Below are 6,000 nucleotides of genomic sequence, written 5' to 3' on the forward strand. Positions count from 1 at the left end.
TCAAGAAGTGTTTTCCAGGTTGGGGGTAAAGTCACATTTTCTTATTAAGGTTGCAGAATTTCTAAGGTGGCCCATGCCTGTAATCCCAGCACTCGGGAGGCTGAGACAGCAGGATTGTTGTGAGTTTGAGACCGGCCTGGGTTACAAAGTGAACTCAAGGTCAGCCCGAACTGCATAGCGAGACCCTGTCTCAAAAAGGCGACAACAACAAAAAAATTCCTTTCCATTTTTCAGTGAATACTTATTGATTGTTAACTGTCTTCATTGCACTTTTAGCTATGTAGAGGAGCTGATGTCTTTTAAACTAACAGTCTTTTGGTGTTAGAGAGCAATTAGGAATATTTAATTAGGCTTGAAGAGGGAGTAAGCATACATTTTACTTACAATTTACCAATGAGCACCATGATAGCTTGTGTTACGAGTTTTCAATCATCCATTCCTTCCCCATGCTTGCTGTGCTTCCTCACATCACTGACTTCGGGATTAGCCACGTGACGCACAAATGTTCCAGTCTGATACGAACAGTTGTGTCTTTTCCCATCTGAGCAGAAGTTCAAGAGCACATGAATGTCTTTAGAGTCCAGCTACTCTAGTGCGCACCCACCACAGGAGCTGGATTGAGAAAACATGAAGCCGAGTCTGTCTCTCCCAAGCTAACCCAATAGTTGACAGGAGATCTCATGTAATGTGTAAAGGAAGGAAGTACTTGTTAGATGCTGAAAGTTTGAAACATTGCTTTAGTGTTTTAAAACCAAGAAAGTATCAGGTTGCAAATATCCTAAAATTTTTTAAATTTAAAATTTTTATTTAAAAAGATAAATAAAAATAAAATAAAATTTTTATTAAATAAGTAAATTGTTATGCTGCTGTGTGAAAACAGCAGGATACACAGTTTTAGAAAGGAATGATTTAAATTTTATGAAAAATATTTTTGAAAGAATATATGTACCTATTGCATGAAAGAAAAAAAAAAGTCACCAAAATCAAAACAGTAGTTATAAAATAGGAAATTTTGCAGAAGATTTACAAGATCTAAACTTAATTACTTATTTATGCCCTCATTAATTACGATTCTGCAGTAAACACTTTAACTGCTTTGCCTCACTTGCAACTATATCTGCTTCTACTTCAGTGGGATGTAATTGTGGGATTAGATAATATACAAATGTGCAAGTATCATTATTAATATGTGCACGCAAATCGTTATACTACTGTGCAGAAAGCTGTAAACAAGTATTAGCTATCATGATTTTTTATTTTGATACTATTAACATGATAATTTCTCTATTTCTAAAAAGCTTAACCTAGGTTTATGTTGCTTTTAGTCAGACAAAATCAAAATCATACAGGTGGAAAAATTAAACTGGCAAGTTCTAATATAAAAATTTTTATGAAGAATAGCACAAAGAAAATGTTAAGTGACCTGTGAGTGAGAAAGAAAGGTTCCTAGTCAAAAAAAAAATGGTGAGTGAACAGCCAGCAGCGACAGAGTGGAAATATACCAGAGCTGCTCTGATTAGCAGTGTGTGCTCATCAGAAAAGCCAGCTGATTGATCTCCATAGATTGTAAAGAATAATTTGAAAGTGACCTAGAAATGTGGAAAAGAACAGAGGAGGCATCGCTAAAGACATTTTTCTCTAGAAAGTTAAAAACACTCTTTATACCCAGTGGGATGCATTTTGATGAAGCCTTGGTTTATGTGCTAGGAAAAGCACCTAATGGAGACTCGGTGCCTGCAGAGCGAGAGAGGCCGAAATCGAAGCTTTTATACCTGTTTAATGGAAAATAACCGGAGCCTGGACTTTTTCAGCATAGTTAAAGGATCCTTTAAGTACAAAAACTGAGAAGGCCTCTAAGAGCAAAAGGGTCTTCTGAGGTCAAAGCGGCCAGAAATTGCTGAGTCATCACTGAGTTAAAAAAGTTTTTACAAGAACTGAAAGATATAAATGAATTGTAAGTATGTTCATGTCCTGTTACCCTAGATAAACAGGAATTTCTTATAAATTATTTTCTTAATGCAGTATATTCAAGAACAAACCATATTTTTATTGATTAGATGTGCTAAGAATAGGTCATGAAACCACCTATATTGCCTCTTAAGTTTCTCCATGAATTTGTGTATTAGGCTTAGCACATGGGAGTGTCAGGTGGCTCATTTATGTGAAATTATCTTTGTGTGATATGACTTTTTATGCCTTTTTTCTTTCTAACCTTTTTGTGTGGCTCAATCTGTCTTGCTACATAGATATTTTTCACTTAATACACACACTGACAAGTAATTGGTACCTAAAAATGGACTCTTTCAAAACTGAAGTATCACATCAAACAAAGCATATGTATGAGCTTCAGTGAATTGTCACAAAAGCACAATCGTGTAATTGTGTCTCAGCCCAAGAAATGTAACATGACCAGCAACTCAGAATTCTCTTTATTATGTCCTTTGAGTAATTACCCCTTTGTAAGAGTTAGCACTAGTCTGATTACAAAGAAATTACTTTTGCCTTTACTGAACTTTTAGAAATGGAATCACACAGCATGTCTTTTTGTCTGCTTCCAACACCAATACTACAAGGCTTTAAAACGGATATTTAAAACAGTAAATATGTAATATCTTAGCTGAGGAGGTACAGATGCACATCAGAACTTAACGATTACATTGTGAAGTAGATAATACAAAAAGGAATGAATCATTGGTGGTTTTTTTTTTCAATGTTTTATCCTCTGCTCAGTGTGGAAGGCTGAGCATTTCAACTACATAAACATACTGAGCATTGCAAGGTCTTCTTTTATTAAGCCATAGGGATCATACTGCCCCAAATTCATCATAATCTGTTGGTTACTAGTGAGTCATAGAACTACTGTATTCTAGAACAAGGGAATTAGACTCTGAAGAGAGGGGTCAAGTTTCTAGAAGAGAGAATGGTAACATTTCTATAAAAGACTAAAGAAAAAATATTTTAGCCTTTCAGCCCCCATAAATCTGTTGCAAATTTGTCATTATTTTATGACCATGTAAAAATTTGTTATTTTATTATTGGTTTTTAAAAATTCTCTTTATAATAAAAAATGAAGAAGCATACTTAATTCATGGGCTGTAAAATAGCAGGCAGTACAGACTTAAGCAGATTAGGTTGTGCACTGGAGTGTGCTAACTTATTTTCTAGAAGAACTTATGGTAGATAAGATGTCTACAGCAGTAGGATGTGAGAAGCATGTGAGAAGATAAGCATGAGGCTGGGTAGGACACTGCATAAAATAAAGTTGAAAAAGACATTCAGTGTGAAGTCATTAACATGAGTAATAATTTTATAATGTACTCTGTATGTTTATTTTCAGTTCTTATGCCTATATTAGTAAACAGTTTATAAATTCAGGAGATTATGTGGAGACATTGCAAATATATAATATATGTATCTCCAAATGTTACAATGTTGGAAATGCTATATTGAATTATGTGTTTTACAGTGCTATTCTGATAATCTTGGGGAGAATATACAGTCTTTCCTAGTACAAATGTGATGCAGGGAGGCTGGTTAGGAAGCAGGCAATCTGAAAAAGCTGAATTAAAATATGTGGTAGCATAGATTTTAAAGAGTGCATTTAGAAAGGATTTTAAAATGATTCAGAAGGCAATTGGATATGAAAGAAGTGTAAAAGTGGAGCCAAATATTATTCTTAAAATAACTGTAAAATTAACTTTGACTTAAACAAAACAAAAAATATAGGCTCAGAATTTGAGAAAGACAATGAGATACATTTTGAACATATTAGGTAGAAGTTGTCATTAAGCTTGAATATTGTTAATAAACAGATGAGAATACATACTGAAGTTAGTTACAAAATTCTTAATGGATAGAACATAACTAAAGAAGAAGGAGCAGATGACATCTCAATGAGATATATATTTAAAATAAATTTAAGGAGCCTAACATTTAAGACCTAGAGAAACAGAGTAAAAAATGTGAAATACAGATAATCAGGAATTTATAAACCATCCCAATTAAGAAAGCCTTGATAAAAACATAATAAACAGATACTAGTTACTTGGAGATGAAATAATGTGTAATGATGTTTTAGCTATATTTTTTGTTGCTAGGACAAAATATATGACATTCAGAAATTAAAAGAGAAAAGGTTTGTTGAGCTCACAGTTTATAGAGGTTTCAGTTCATAGTCAGTTGGCTCCAAGTCAAGGAGGCTGGGCAGAGGGCATCACAGAGAAGACCCATCTAAGACATGGCAATCAGAAGGCAGCAATGCAGCAAGCACCGGCACCAACATGCCTGTTGACAGGGGCAACCCTTTACCAGGATAGGGACACCATTATCCACACCCTTAATCCCAGTATCACACTCTTAATCCACATGCACACAGTCTACTCCAGCCACCTTCCGATTTTCTACTTATGATGACATGAGGTTTTGGGGGGATATCTAGATGCAGAATGCAACATTCTGCTCCTCTCCAAAGGGGATAAATGCACATCGTTTTATGGATAATGAATTTAGTCCACCTCTAAGAGTTGCCAAAGTTCTAATGCAAAGTCTTTTCTGAAATTTAAGCAAACGCTGCCTTCAAACCATGTATGATTGAAAATAAAGTTGAAAAAGTCCAACATACAATGGCACGTTAAACATTACCACTTCAAAAGCTACACATAGAAAGATAGAAAAGAACAGGGTCAAAACAACACCAAAATTCAGCAAGGCAAACATTAAATACGGTAATCCCATGTCCAGCATCTGAAGCAATCTATGGCAGGATGTGACCTCCAGAGAGCTTAGTGGGTCCCACGGCTGCAGCACTGCTGCGGGTTGCAGCTCCCATGGGTTACTTCTTGGGCTAGATTTGCTCACTGCTTGTGGTTTTTCTCAGACAAACCACGATCCTGCCTTGTCCAGCTTTTGAGGGTTTCTACCATACCTTTGGCTTCACACTCACAGCTTCACACATGGCCCTCTCAGGGACATACTTCCTGGCCTCCCAGGCCTTCTTCTGAAATCTGGATGGAATCCTTCCTGACTACACAACTCCTCATTCAGCATGTACCTAAAACCAGCACCACATGAAACATGCAAAGTCTTCCACCCACTGGAGCAATAGCCAGACTTTCTTCTCTCTTGGCAGTAGGGATTAAGTAGCTGGATTACTGAGCAATATGAACCCAAGCCAGAGGAACAACTTTCCTAGGCAGTTGCTATTTTGGAACATGGTTCTCAGGTCTTTTTTGTCAAACCAAAGTCATTATCTTTGCAACTTTGAGGCTGCTAAGGCTGTAGTCTTGCTGGTTCCTATGTTGTCCTCAGGCCATCTTTTCTATTGCTCCGTTCCTTCTCAGAACCGAGTTGTTCTCTGCTTCATCTTTGCAGTCTGCAAGTTTATTGGAGTGCCCTTTCTGTCCAATCTCAAAATTTTTAAATCATTCTTGATTTTCAATATAGTTCTGGTTAAACACCCCCAACAGTAACCATTCAATTGCCCTAGTATTAGACTGCCTTGAAATTTCTTTCGCCAAGTTCATCTCTCATACTTAATCTCAGCCTCAGCACAAAATCCAACAGTCAGTGCAGTCCTTCCCAAGAAGAACCTTTGGAGGCTGGCCTTTACTGGCAGCACTTCTATTAGCATTCTGGTCTTTTGAGCTCTGACAAGAATCTCCCATCATGTTCAGCTTACAGGATTCCAGGAATGCTTAATCAGATGGCTTCTCCAAACTTCTCCAGTTGCAACTGCTCCTGAACCTTATGGTCAGGTAATCTCATAGCAATGACCCCACTTCTGGTGCTGAAATCCGTCTCAGTTGTTTTTGTTATTATTGCAACAAAATATCTGACACCCACAAGTTGAGGGAGGAAAGGTTTATTTAGCTCATAATTTGTAGAAATTTCAGTTTATAGTCAGCTGGCGCCAAGTCAGGGCACCGTGGCAGAGGGCATCACAGAGGAGAAATGGTCCATGGCAGGGCAGGCAGAAGGCAGCAAAGCAGTAGGCTGCAGCAG

The 6,000-nt window shown here is 37.1% G+C and overlaps 1 long non-coding RNA gene across 1 annotated transcript in view; it reads left to right on the forward strand.

Annotated features, from left to right (window-relative positions):
• Positions 1–5,755, forward strand: part of LOC102014163 — a 30,984-nt gene extending 25,229 nt beyond the window's left edge. The window contains exons 5-6 of the long non-coding RNA XR_261671.1: positions 1,708–1,954; positions 5,673–5,755. This is a non-coding gene — a long non-coding RNA (uncharacterized LOC102014163). The remainder of the gene's footprint in view (positions 1–1,707; positions 1,955–5,672) is intronic.
• Positions 5,756–6,000: the final 245 nt, after the last annotated feature.

Source organism: Chinchilla lanigera, unplaced genomic scaffold, assembly GCF_000276665.1.
Source record: "Chinchilla lanigera isolate Chin_1 unplaced genomic scaffold, ChiLan1.0 scaffold00034, whole genome shotgun sequence".
NCBI lineage: Eukaryota > Metazoa > Chordata > Mammalia > Rodentia > Chinchillidae > Chinchilla > Chinchilla lanigera.